Below are 14,915 nucleotides of genomic sequence, written 5' to 3' on the forward strand. Positions count from 1 at the left end.
TTGCTTCATCATCGATGACTCGATCAACGTGATCGATGACCAGAGCCTAACACCTCACATCACATCACGCCCCCTTTTGTTGCTCGACTCTGCAGAGTTACCATCGAGTGCCGAGGGTGGAACCTCATACATCACTCCTGATGAGATCTCTATAGTGTAGCTATTCGGTCGTGGTCATCGAGGGTGATTTCCTCCTTAACCACGTTTGATACGACTCTACCGTGCAACCCCTCAAGTGTGAACCTCGAGGGTGGTTCCTCTTACGTTCACCTTGATGATCACATCGAGTGGAATCCATCGAGGGTGGTTCCTCAGGGTTCCCCTTGGTGTTAGACACACAATTACTATGGTTACTATGACTTTACACTGAACCATGTTACTAAAGACGGGTCAGCCCTGAGGGGTACCCGTGCGAGCTTAATTGCGAGTGATGTGGAGTCGGGTTGACCTGGAAGGTGCCCGCGAGATAATTACGAGGCATGGCCGGACATTCTTAGCCCTTGCCACAAGTCCTCGAGACGGGGCGATGGGGTCACATCTTTCGTGAGTCTCTTCTTGTTACCGCGTGTTCCTAATCCACTATGATTTGGATATTTGATCCGAGGGGCCTCTGGCCTGATAGGACTAACCATCACGTGGGCATAGTATGGGTGTTCTTGGTCGTATGCATCAGCCGAAGCTTAATAGACGTCACCGAATCAGCGGCGCGCGCCGGCTTGGACTGGTAAGCACCCGCCTTTTTAAGGAGGTAGCTAGGTGTGCTCATCAGCCGCGTTCGTAACGTGCAGGAGTTCCCGGGGCGATGGCCCATGACCCCTGGAGGCATAGGTTTAGTCTGACGTGTTGACCTCTCTATTAAGCCTAGGTCGGGTTGCGGCGTATTGTTTGGCTGAGGCCGGGCATGACCGAGGAAAGTGTGTCCAGCCGGAGTTAATCGAGCATGGTGGGTAAGTTGGTGCACCCGTGGAGGAAAGAAAACATCTATCGATAGCCTGTCCTATGGTAACGGACACTCGGAGTTGTATCACGATCGATACCACTAGAACTGGATGCTGAGGCATGATGTGGATATGTTGCTTCGGCGGTCGAGAAAGGATCCCAGAGCGTTGATACAACAACATAAATATGACTTATGTTATACTACTCTACTCGCTCATGTTGCTGCAAGACGGTGGTTTCCAGAAGATGCTATTATTCGATAGGACTAGCTTCTCCCCCTCTTATTCTGGCATTCTGTAGTTAGTCCACAAATACTACCCCATTCATTGATACTGATGCATAAGTAGTGTAGATCCTTGCTTGCGAGTACTTTGGATGAGTACTCATGGTTGCTTTACTACCCCTTTTCCCCATTCTTTCTTCTTTCTGGTTGTTGCAACCAGATGGTGGAGTCCAGGAGCCAGATACCACCTTTGACGACTGCTACTACCCCGAGGGTGCCTACTACCACGTGATGGACGCCGACGACCAGGAGTAGTTCGGAGGCTCCCAGGCAGGAGGCCTTGCCTTTTCGATCGATGTTGCTTTTGAGCTAGCCTTCTTAAGTTAAACTTGTTTAGTCATGTCTGTACTCAGATATTGTTGCTTCCGCTGACTCGTTTGTATTCGAGCCCTCAAGGCCCCTGGCTTGTAATATAAAGCTTGTGTTACTTTAATTTGTGTCTAGAGTTGTGTTGTGATATCTTCCCGTGAGTCCCTGATCTTAATCGTACACATTTGCGTGTATGATTAATGTAGGATTGAATCGGGGGCGTGACAAGTTAGTATCAGAGCCGACTGCCTGTAGGTAGCCCCCTTTCCAACTCCTAGGCCGAAGTTGAGTCTAGTCACTTAAAAAAACTTTTACTAACATGGTTGTGCAGCTTACAGGCCCACGTCGCCATTGGGTGGTATTAGGATCTTTTATTCCTCGTCTATACTCTGGGACTCCGATCTCTCGTCTATTCGGGTTAAACATTTTACTAACTCTGACATTAGGCTCTCGTACCCACTTCCTCCTGGAGAGCCCTGACATTATCGATGATCGCTTGCTTCGCCAGAAGACTTCCAAGGTACTCTACTATGTTCTCCCAAGAACATGTGCTCATCAATTTTGCAATTCACATCCACCATCAACCCCTATGTATAGCTACATACACCTGTCGTTCATACATCATTTTCAGGTTGATCTTGTTATTACAAGATGCCTCAAATTACACTCTGATGTTTCGAGAACCCCTTCCACAACTGCCTTGAAGTTCTTTGCCGCATGAATACCCCTACGAATAATTCCACACACTTATTAGGGATTTATTCATCCCGAGTTGATCATATGTCTCACAAAATTCTTTGAATGCAATTCGATCTCCTGAAGATCCTTTGCAGCCTAGTGCTCCCGAAAGTCTTGTCTACCTACATTATGGTTAAATCCAATATTCATTAACATCCTTTGTCATTGTCATCCTGAGCCTATTGATTCATTATGTTGTGATTGCTCGCAATCATCAGTCAAACCCTAAAATTTGACCTTCCTGCTCATACGTCATTCTAGACATGAGTTGGATCTCGGCCAATCATGTTGTAATTGATTGTCCACCTAGTTCCCTTCAACTTGAACGTCGAATTATTCAGCTATTTCTATAATCTAATGCCTTCGCATTCTTTCCCTCGTCTGATTGACTACTGATACTCACATCAAATACATTGAGGACCGCTGAATCCTTTGTTTGATTATTATCCGGCAATGTCCTTCATATTAAAAATCTTGTGCGCTCTTCCCCTAATATATATTGCCGTTGGTAAATTGTATCCTCTGCTTATTGTTAACCATGCTCTATCATTGAGCTGATGTTATATGCTCTGGAAGTTAGTGGTATATGTTCCTAAGATACCCCTACAGGTTGAACCTATACCTTTCCGAAATCTGTGTGAACTCGAAAGAGATGTGAGTCATACTCTTCTGGTGCTTCACCAGATAAATCTTTCGCGCTACAAATTCTTCGAAAACGAGGAGTGAATGAAATATTATGCATTGAAGAAGTGGGAGTCGACCTTGAACCTTTGTGTTCATGCCCATGGACCCGATGTAGAACTTATCATGGAAGCTGGTTGTAAAAATAATTACCCCTTGTTATAAGTCCATCTTGTATTGGTGGTTTGATCATTCATAACCGTGGTTCCGACCATAGATTCTCTTTAATTCCATTTCCCGGACAAGTTAAAATACTTGTCCACTGCAAGTCATTTCACTTGTCCAACCTCTAATTTGATCTACCTTCAAGTATTGCCTCATGTTATCTCGAGGATATTGTGTCATTGCACTACCTCTTGTAAATTCTTAATTGAAGTGATACTCCGTCACATCATTCCTACCTGATTGGCTACATCATTGTCGTGCTAAATTTTAACTGTGCTACTTGGACCTTCCCGGAGCATAATTTTCGATAATGAGCTAACTATGTCAATCTTCCTCGTCATATCATTTCACCTTGAACAACAAGCTTGATTTCGAGTTTGTGTCGTACCTGTGGTTCCAGTAACCTTTCGCTTCATCATTCCTTTGACTTGATGTCGTTGCCGATCGATTACATCTTCATGAAACCTCTCGACAAATGTATCGTGATCATCATCATCATACCAAACTTTCCAAGATATCAACTGAATTCATGATGAGAAATACCATCCTTTCCCCCTTGGTGAATTGTTGCTGAGCCTGTGGGCCCCATCCTCATCTTTTCCTTGCTAAAATTTGTACGACTTATTTTATAAGTTGTTTCCAATGGGTCCTTGTGTATCCAAAGTCTGACCTTTCCCTAATGACCATGTCAATGCTATCCCGAAGCATGTCTGTGGTACTCCGAACATCAACAAGAACATTGGAAGCGCAATGCTAAATCTTCTTGATCAATTATTGGGTAAACCTCATAAATTCCTTGCCCCTTTGTCTAACTGGTTTCATGCTTGGAGCCTTATCATTTATATCATGCTATGCCTTTCCTTGGGAAAGATATACTCTTATACCTAGGCATAAACACATTTTCCTTGCCATTGGTCTGTTTAATCTGATAATCACATTTTCCTTTCCATTGTTTTGTTTAACCTTTCCGGTAATCTAACTTGTCTGAGCAGAGATAAATCCTTGCTTTAGCAAGCACCTCGATGTACAACTTTGTTAGTAAGACCCTGTTACTATTGTTGATGGCATTCCAGTAACCACCGATGGACGAGAATTTTGCCTATTGGTCTGCCTCGTCTTACGAGCAGGAAAATGGTTCTGTTCGTCCCACACCCTTGGTACCAAACTTTGTTGCCAACATAAGTGACAGGCTATCCTCTGACCTGACTTGCTATCATGACCATTCAAGATGTTAGCGCCTTCCTGCTTTTAACCCACATGGTGTGCCCATAACCCACAGTTCCACAAGATCGAAACCTGACTCTCGTGTACACCCTTGTTTCTAAGGTTATTTCTCACGCTTGGCTTCATATGAAAATCCTGAGCAGCCTTCCGAGAGGCGATCTATTCTGGTATCAAACGCAATACTTATTACCATTACTCTGAACCCCTTTCACCCCTTGTTTCAAGAAACAAACGATTGTCTACCAGGCCGAAGCAACTTATTGCACCTCACCTTGCTCTCGATGACTTTCTTGAATTTCAACTCGAGAGATGCCTCTATGTCATGTTCACTAACATAGTCCCCGCATACCTATCTTGTGTTGAGCTCCGTCCTTCCCGAGCCTTTTCCCTTGCTACACCTCTTAAATCTCGGGACGAGATTTCTTGTAGTGGAGGAGAATTGTAACACCCCTAGTGTCATGCTACAGTAACCCTCTGTGATTAAGCTAATCATTTTTCCAAACAGTTCTTAATCACCCTTGATTCAAATCTCATTTGAAATTCCACTTTGGAATCAAATTCAATTTGCAAGTGAATTTTGAAGTTGCACAAGAGTTGCTGAAAAATAGTCCATCATTTAGTAAAAATTCCATAACAAATGATTGTTCAGGAAAACAACATCACCTCCAACCTAAGATGGACTATAGAAAATTAAAACAAGTGCCAACTCAGCAAATTAATTGCTTTTCCATGTTTTTCCAAATTCCACCTAATTCAAACTTCTTCCAAACTTGTTGTGGCTATGCCAAAAATTGTATTGTATCTATGTGGACAATTCCCATATTTTACAAAAATAATTTTGGCACCCTAAATACTACAAAACCCCTTTCTGTAAAAGAAAAGCAGAATCATAAAAAAAGGAAAATAATAGACCAGGCTGCACTATGCACTTGGCCCAGCCGCGCAACAGTGCTAGCCCAGCCCACTTGGCCCAACCTTTCGTCCTGCTCCTGCAACAGGAGAAGGCCAAGCCGCCATGGCTGTGGGTCACTCGCCCCCGCGCACTGCTACCCCGCGGGTGGATAAGAACAGCCCACCGACGCTCTCTCTCTCTCTCTCGCCCAAACCCTAACACACATCAGATCCCCCTCCTCCTCGCTCTCTCTCGCTTGCTCGCTTCTCTCTATCACGCAGCCGAACGCGCCCGCCACCGTTGCCGCGTCGATCCCGCGGCCACCGTCATCGCCTCGCATAACCGACATCCCGTAGGCGTATGTCGTCGTCCTCCACATCGACCGGTGCCCGCTGTTGCAGCCGGGAGGCACCCTAGCGCCAGATCCAGCTCGCCCCCTTCCGCCTTGGTCGCCGTCAATCTTCCTCCTCTCCGGTGACTCCTGCTGCTACTAAGCCTATCACCGACCTTCGTGTGCTGCTCGGTGAGCCCCTCATCCGTCTCCCTCTCCTTGTTGACTCTGGACACCCTGATAACCCACAAGTGTAGGGGATCGCAACAACTTTTGAGGGTAGAGTATTCAACCCAAATTTATTGATTCGACACAAGGGGAGCCAAAGAATATTCTTAAGTATTAGCGGTTGAGTTGTCAATTCAACCACACCTGGATAGTTTATTATCTGTTGCAAGGTATTTAGTAGCAAAGTAGTATGATAGTAATGGTAATAGTGACAAAAGTAAAGATAGCAGTTTTGTAATGATTGTAATAGTAGCAACGGAAAAGTAAATAAGCAAAGCACAATATGTGAAAAGCTCGTATGCATTGGATCAGTGATGGATAATTATGTCGTATGTGATTCTTCATGTAATAGTTATAACATAGGGTGACATAGAACTAGCTCCAGTTCATCAATATAATGTAGGCATGTATTCCAAATATAGTCATACGTGCTTATGGAAAAGAACTTGCATGACATATTTTGTCCTACCCTCCCGTGGCAGCAGGGTCCTAATGGAAACTAAGGAATATTAAGGCCTCCTTTTAATAGAGAGCCGGGCCAAAGCATTAGCACTTAGTGAATACATGAATTCCTCAAACTACGGTCATCACCGAGAAGTATCCCGATTATTGTCACTTCGGGGTTATCGGATCATAACACATAATAGGTGACTATAGACTTGCAAGATAGGATCAAGAACTCACATATATTCATGAAAACATTATAGGTTTAGATCTGAAATCATGGCACTCGGGCCCTAGTGACAAGGGTTAAGCATAGCAAACACTACTAGGAAAAGGCTAATTAGTAGCACACCTGTTTTGGCCATTAATGGCGCACTACAGGTGCGCCACTAGCATCACGCCACTAGTAACTAATACTAATGGCGCACCCCTGGTGCGCCATTAGTGTACCAGACAATAGTGGTGCACCAGGCAATGCGCCATTAGTATGTCAAAGGGTGCGCCATTACTATGCCTCCCAGGGGGGCATATTTACCTTGTGCTCTGGGTTACTAATGGCGCACATCTAGATAATGCGCCACTATTGTGTTTACTGCAGTCGCCACTAAAGTGTTGTGCGAGGCGCCACTAGTATGAACATTAGGAAAAAAATCTGATATTTGCACAAGTTACAAAATATATTACTGCACAGAATAGAGACAACACAACATATAAACAGTAGATTTATCGAATACAATAGAAGATTAGTCTCCGAATACAATTCATCATATTAGTCTCCGAATTCAAAATACCGAACAAAGTTAGAACATTACAAGTCTCGAGACCACAAGTAGCGAGTTTGTCTTCACATTACAAGTCGATATCGATCATCTATACTACCATCACATAGAAGAGAGCTGCGGTCATCACGATGAGCATCATCGCGATGAAACTGGTCTTCATCCGGTTCTTCCAACGCTCCCTCCTCTCTCCCGCTAGATAGCGCGCGTATCTAGCTTCCGCCTCCGCCCTAGTGGTGTACCCTTTGTAACTGTTATTGCTAAAACAGTGAACCTGTCTCCGACACTCCTCCCAGTCGTCGTAGACTCCGGGATGGCATCTCTATGCACTAGCCAAACAAAACGTTAGTAGCAATTCACAGACAATACATAAGCAATATATAAGTATGCAACAAAAGGATCGGAAGAGAAAAGCAACACATTAATAGCACGATTCATGGTCCTACTAGTAAATAGCATCAATTACATATAAGTTGAATGACTGTCCAAACCAAAGAGACATACAAGTTCATTAAAGTTTAATTACAACATGAGCTAATCGATATTTCATAACTACATAGCATCACTACTTTCGACTCGACTCAGGGACCGGAACATGGATGAAGTCGCCGTCTTTCGTGATGGTCATGAAATCGCGGTCGTTGCCAGCCTGCATTTGTAGCGTTGTTTCTATCTCACTGTTGGACGGTTGATATCTGAGGTAGAACTACCCCGAGGTGCAAAGGACATCTTGATGGATGATTTTCGCAAACTCCAACTGGATGCGAAAGAATTCTTGTCTGATGTCCGCGTCCTGGATTGCCGACAAGCGTGCGGCCCAATCTTTGAGATTATTTGGTAGTATAAGGTGATTATGGTCCAGTATGATCGCCTGCATGTGATGCAGGGCGTAGTAGGCATCCTTTTGACCGCCAGGCGGCTGCTTGACGCAGGGGAACATCGTATTATTGGTGAACACGTGCTGGTTGTACCTACGAATTGGCCTGCTGAAGGTGCCTCTAGATCTAGCGTAGCCGGGAAGAGCTTCATCAAGAACTTTCTTGATATTTGTGTAGTCTTTCTTCGACTGACGGTCCGAGTCGAAATACGTGGCCATGGAATATTTCGGGCTTAAGAGGATGAGTGTGCAATGTGTGTCACTGCACAAAACACGGAATGTTAGGAAAAAAAGAACGATCGAAATCTAACCATATGTTACGGGGCGGTGAGGGGATGACTTACTCGGGAAAGTAAGGCACGAGAAAGTTATCCTTATCTGGGTTTGCCAGAATGACGCCTTCGAGGTATGAACTCGCGACTTGCCGGGCCCCAGTGATGCCCAAGATCTTGGCACGCATGTAGAAGGGGTCGACTATCACGATGTCCGGGGTCTTGTCTCTAATGATCCGCATCTCCATACTCAGCGAAAATAGCCGAATGAAGGTGTAGTGCAGTCGATGAAGGTTAAACGTAGCAAAGATGTCAGCAAACCGCAGGACGATCATACCCCCGATGGCGCTATCAACAAAGCCCTTGCCCTCTGGCACCTTGGCCACGAAAACCAGGTATGCCACCTCATTCTCGGAGAGACGCCGCTTCTCCAAAGAAAGAACACTGTCATGCAGACTCCGCATAGCACCGGTTGCAGCATTGAGCAGATTAGTCGGTAGCATTGGCCTAGCCGCCACATGCACCCTCCTCGAGATATCCTTAGGCGAAGGTGGCCCGTCCTGAGCACGGATCGTACTCGGTGCCGGCTGGCTCACACCCTTGTTAGTCTTTCTTTTTCGTCCCTTCTTCTTCTGCTGCTATAATGGGATCGAGTTCTGCTCAGAGACCACCTTCTTGAGTGTGTTGGGGCTGATAATATTTCGCATCTCGGCTATCTGAGGCTCGGTGAAGGCGGCAGCTGGAGGTGTCTCCTGAGAACTGAACGCCAGACAACGCCTGTTGCAATTGGGTTTCTCCATGGTACCAGCTCGATCGTGGTCGTCTTTTGCAGGGTTGGGTTCTTGAGAAGGAGGCCCCAAGAATTCGTCGCTGTACCCATGTTCGGCAAAGTACTTATCGACCTTAGTAAATGTACCGTTGTCATCATCGTCCGGATCCTGTGCCATATGCATGTCCGGATCCTGTGCCATATGCATGTTCGGCATGTCCGGTAGTGTTGCGGTGGTATTGCCATGGCTTGGCGCCGGCACGACTGGCGATGTTGTCTGTGGGGTGGTGTCCCCCGCCCCCAAACGAATCTGGCTCTTCGGCCAAAGCAGGGGCCAGCTTAAGCAGGTGCTGAGCGTCATCACATCATCTTCGTCGGCCCCAGCGGGTCGAAACGGAGGTAACAAGTCACCGCAGCCTGGCAGCACCTGAACCAGTTGAACCCTATACACGGTGGGTGGCATCGGATTACCGTGGAACACGGGGTTGCCCGGTTAAACTATTCTGCCCTTGGCGACATCAATCAACTCGCCGCCCATGAAGTGCAGGAGAGTGCATGGAACATCGGCGCCGGCGCCGTGCGAAAACATGTAGGGCATCAGGGATGCCCGATCAAAGGCAAGAAGATGAAGTCATCAACCGAGAGGCTTAGTTTTCATGATGGTGTCGAGCTCGGCTAATGTCGAGGCACCTCCAACGGCGGGCATGCAAGTGACAGAGGGGACGCTTGCTGCCGAGGTGCCGGCCGGCATATTCTTCGCACACCCGGGTGCATTAAGCTCCAATGCCCGTGCCGGCGCCGGAGACACCAATGCTGCCTCCGCCGGAGACACCAATGGTGCCACCTACGCATTGTGCGAGTTGCTGGCCGTGAAGCTGGGAACCGTGGGTGGCACCTGTTGGCCGCCCGCAATCCACGCTTGCAGCCCCTCAATCAAGGTAGGCACAATGGCGGTGATCGCCCCTCCCAGTTGGTCTCGCACTTGCTCTTGGACCATCTCCGGAATCCGCGCCACATTTGCCCTGAGTTCTTGAACCTCGTGCGACTGGCTTTCCGAGCTGGTCTTTCTCTCCTTTCGCCCATCAGCGTTATAGTATGACGACCATTTTGTGGACAAGCCTTTGCCAGCCACACGACTAGCTGACGACGGCTTACTGAACTTATCCTTGTTTTTCATTATGTTCAACGCCCTATTTAAAGTGGTGTCCCAAGGGGAGCTCTGAGACGACCCCGCGCTACTGCTTTCAGTGTCTTGCGGAAGGAACGTGGACCATTTAGAAATTTGGCTTCATTAATTAGAATGCAACCATATGGAGCTAATTACGCGGGGGTGTATTCCTTACTAGAACAAGCTCAAGCACCTTGGTCTTCGGATCTGTGGTAAGCTCCTGTGTTACCGGGTCCATCTTGTACCCGGCCCTGACATAGTTCCTGGTTTGCTTGTCACCGTATTTATCAAAGAGGGGCGGTAGGCCTTGCTCGGCACGCTCCGCGTCCTCCTTGTCCCATATAGGTTCCGCCACTCTATAACCGCCGGGACCCAGTTTGTGGATCCCTAAGTTCAAATCCTGCATTTCTTTCCCCCACTGACTTGATTCCGCGGATGCGTTGCACTCGCACTTGATCTTGAACTCCCGGTAGTCAGCTTCGCTGATCGAAGGATTTTTCTCCTTGATCTTCTGATAACTATCACCACATAGAATCATATGCCTCACCACGCTTCTCCCAAGTAGATAGGGTCGTGCTCATCTTCATGAGGGCGGGATTGTTCACTTTATTCCCTGAGAGGCGTGTGTTTGCAATGTCACCGGGGAACTTGTATTGTTCATGCAGCTTTGTGAAGAGGAGGTTGCGCAAATTCCCTTGGTCAGGATCCTTAGGTTCTCGGTGTTGATCGAGACGGTGCTCCGGAGAATGCCCGAGCTGAACCGCGTACCCCTTGACTAATTCTTTGGGCGATGTTGGATGCCCCTCGGAGGACACTTCAGTAAATTCCTCCTTGACAGTGCCGAGCATGTTCGGGCGTCGGTCCTTCCGTTGCCTCTTCGGTTGGCTGCCATCTGTGCGTGCGCTTCCACCATCAGTAGTGGCATCCTCGGCGGCACCATCAGTGGTGTCATCCCCGATGCCACTAGGGGTTGTGTAGTCAGGATCAATGTCTTCCGCGGCGTCCTCATAGCGGTGAGGTTCTTCCTCCATCTCCTGGGATAGCTCCCAGAATGCCTTCCCGAACCGCCGGCCTCATCGTTGTGGGCCATGTTTCGCTCTAAATAGGAAAAATGTTTGGTCAGAAAGTTGGTTATTGTCTAGGAACAAGATCTCTAAGTTGACCAAATAACCTAATTCTCGAGTAATGTCGCCAAAAAGTTGGTTATTATCAAGGAACAATTGAGAGTTGTTTGTGATATTGCCTAGGTGTTTTGGGATCAATTGAGAGATGTTTTGTGATATTGCCTAGGTACCCCTGATCTTCTTCTACAAATATTTTTGCTATATCAATCTCCAAAAAAGCATGTGATGCTGAATCAATACTCAATATATATATAGGTGGTGCTCTCTTTATCACATTTTTATTGGAATATGCAACATTAATCTTCTTTTACTTGAATCAGGTGCACATATTTACATTCCTATTTCATGCTTACTTGTTTGGAACTATAGAATCTACCTTGGAATCTGCAAATCTCTTAGAATGTACTAAGAGATGCCAGATTTGTTGGGGGACTCCTATACTTAAGGCATATAAGACCTGGCATTGCCTATGCCGCAAGTGTGGTAGACAGATACATGATTGATCCTAGGAGTGGACATATGGATGCAGTATAGCCTATTTTGTCATATCTAAGGTGCAGTCCTGGGAAGGGGTTTCAGCAGCAATTAGTTGTGTCCAAATCAACAGCCAAAGTAGAGTATAGAGCTATGTCACTAGGACTTAGTGAAATATTATGGGTAGAAATCCTCTATCAGAATGAAGGTGCTGGGAAAAGGTCATTTGAAGGTGTGGTGTAATAATAAATCAGCTATAAGCATAACCAGTAACCCGATCCAACACGACAGAACCAAGTATGTGGAGATAGATCCTTTATTTATTAAGGGGAAGTTCTATGATGGTATAATTCAATTAAATCATGTAATATCAGGGAATCAAGTAGCAGATGGTCTAACTAAGAGTTTGGGAGTCAAGGAACATAATTTAGCTTGTAACAAAAGATGGGAACGATATCTATCTAGCACCAATCTTGACTGGGAGTGCTGGGCTGAGCATAACAGGGTGATAATGAAGCATTAGTAGATTGCATCTTACATGTCCAGCTCTACTTTCTCGTGGCTTTTTATCCCACTGATTGGATATATATTGCATGTACACAGAATATCTCAGATAGAGGAATACAGCTAGTTGCCAATAAGTGTCAAGGAACAATTTTGGAAATCTACAGATTAAGTACTAAGATACCTCGGCCCATGCATTAGTCGCGAGTACCCCATATGTCCTTTTTTTAGCAAAGTCATGCTAAAATTCACGGAAAATTTCAGCATGACCTTTGCTAAAAATAGGACATATGGAGTACCGAATTTGCCGGAACGGAAGTTAATCGACATTCCAGCAAACTCAAGGGCCTCTCGGGGTACCTGCAAAATCACTGAACAAGTTTTAGTTCCAAGTTTGGCACTTGCTATCCGACACAAGCCACATCCCCCTTGAACATTCAGCAAGTGCATGAAACAAACGCATGTTACAAGACAAAAACAGATTGGCGCATCAATTGGAAGCCATCCATCATATACCATCAGAAAAAGGCTAGAGAGAATTGGGGAAACAAAGGTGAACCTCTCTCTTCTTGCACTCCTTGTAGTTGTCGAACTGCTGCTAGCATTTTCTCTTGTCCTGGTTGGTCTCCAGACCTGGAGACACGACACATCATCACAGATTTCATCAAATACACACGAAACAATAGACAGCTCGTTCTCTAATCACTAAAAAAGGTAGCATACTTCCAATCAACATGAAAAGTGAAATACCGCGTTCGCCTTCGGTTAGGTTGGGTTGGTTTTACTTTTATATTTTGTTATTAGTCATTCATACTCTATTTTATTTGCTTGTAGAAAAATATGTGTGTGTGATTGTGATGATGGATCGATGATGAGGTGAGGTGAGGTGAGGGAGGTTGTTTTGGTTTGGTTTGGTAGACTTGACTAGGTCCGTTAAAATTCAAGTGTCAAAGCTCGCTTCAGAATTTCTCCTCCCTCACTTTGGTGGCTGCCTTCTCAGCTAGCTCTCTAGCTGCTGCTTAGTTCCAAAACCAAAATGATTGCAGGATTATCGGTTACTGGAGGCAAATTAGTGCATAACCACTTAGTAGAGCATCTTTTATTTGGGGGGGGTGTATCAGGGCATCTCTAACAGCAGAGAAGCCAATACGATTCTCTTTTCTTTTCTTTTTACTATTCTCTTATGCTTACCGCATTATACTAAAAACTTTTCTTTTTGCAAAATATACTGAAAACTTGTGGTAGGTTATCACTTGGTGTGTTTTCTAATAATTAGTGGCTGTATTAACCCTGAACATGTTCTAGTTAAAATGGCATTGAAACAAAAAGATAAATACAGATGGCATATTGAAGATGGAATCAATCTCTCAGCCATGGACATGGAGAGATCATACTTTCATTCACCAAAAGAACACACAGCAAGAGCAACTATCATATACTCATAACTCCTGTACAGCAACAAACAAACTATTTTGTTTTGTTTTAGGGTTTCTAAGCATCTGATTCTGCATTGCGCATCTGATTCTAAACAAGCTACAGAACATACACTGTATTCAAACTTGCTGCCATTTAAGCAAGTTTTTGTAAGAAAACTGATTAGGACCCCCAAAAAACTTGCTGCATTTCAATCAGACCAAATGTTTCACTTAATTTTATGAGTTAATTGAATTTACATTTAATTCAGTTAACCAAAATTACACTGAATTTTACTGTCAATTAAAATTCAGTGAGTACATGTCACAAGAAAAGAGGAGCCACATCAATCCAATATTGGTGCTGCTGCTATGAACATAACTAAACTCATATGTTTATAATCCAATCTTGATGAATATTGTGAACCTAACAAGTTTTCCACCCAGCAACTATTGTAATAATCTTGTAAGATGACGATACCTTGTCGGACGTGCTGAACGACGACCTCTTCACCTTCTGGGAGAAAAGGTTTGTTGCTCGCTGCTGCTCCGACACCTGAGAGAGCATTTTTTTTGTCAGTTGCTGATAGCACATCAGTTTGATCACACACATCAATTTTGTTACAAGCTTTTTTTAATAGGTGGGCTAGTCTTTGTTGCTGCAGCTGCCCATTCACTTGACTCGCACAGGTCACTAGTTGTGCCATTTGATAATAGTTGATAGTATTCTTTTTGTTGATAAAGAGCTGATGCTACTACATGATAGAAGGTATATACTCCCATAAAAGAAGTATTGATTAAGTACACTCTCCTCTCTTTATCCTGTCTATTGTTTAGGACTCTAGACTGTTCCTGGCCATCCATTTTCCAAAGTATACATATTCAGTAAATCACTATCGCTAGCATCAGTTCAGCTATGCTTGTCAATTCTATTGCTAGCATCTTCTTTTTTCAGAGCTAGGCTAGTGCAAATTGCAGTAGTATGTCAACTCAGTAAATCACTAGGACGACCCTAAAAGATACCACAACAGGTCACTCACTAGGCATGTCTTTGATTATAGCTGATGAAGAGTATATTCTTCCCTAAAAGAAGTGTTAATCAAGTACTACAACCTCCTTACTCATGTTGTTTAAAAGACTCCACATTGTTCCCCGAAGCATTTTGGAGTGGGGGAGAGAAGAGGGGAGAGTCGCACCTTGGCAAGTGGGGGGCGACAGGACCCAGGACGGCGGCGTAGCGGGGGAGGGTGCGGGGGGTCGGCGGCGGTGTAGCGGAGCTTGGCACAGCTCCTAGGCACGACG

This window comes from Triticum dicoccoides, chromosome 4B (assembly GCF_002162155.2).
Source record: "Triticum dicoccoides isolate Atlit2015 ecotype Zavitan chromosome 4B, WEW_v2.0, whole genome shotgun sequence".
NCBI lineage: Eukaryota > Viridiplantae > Streptophyta > Magnoliopsida > Poales > Poaceae > Triticum > Triticum dicoccoides.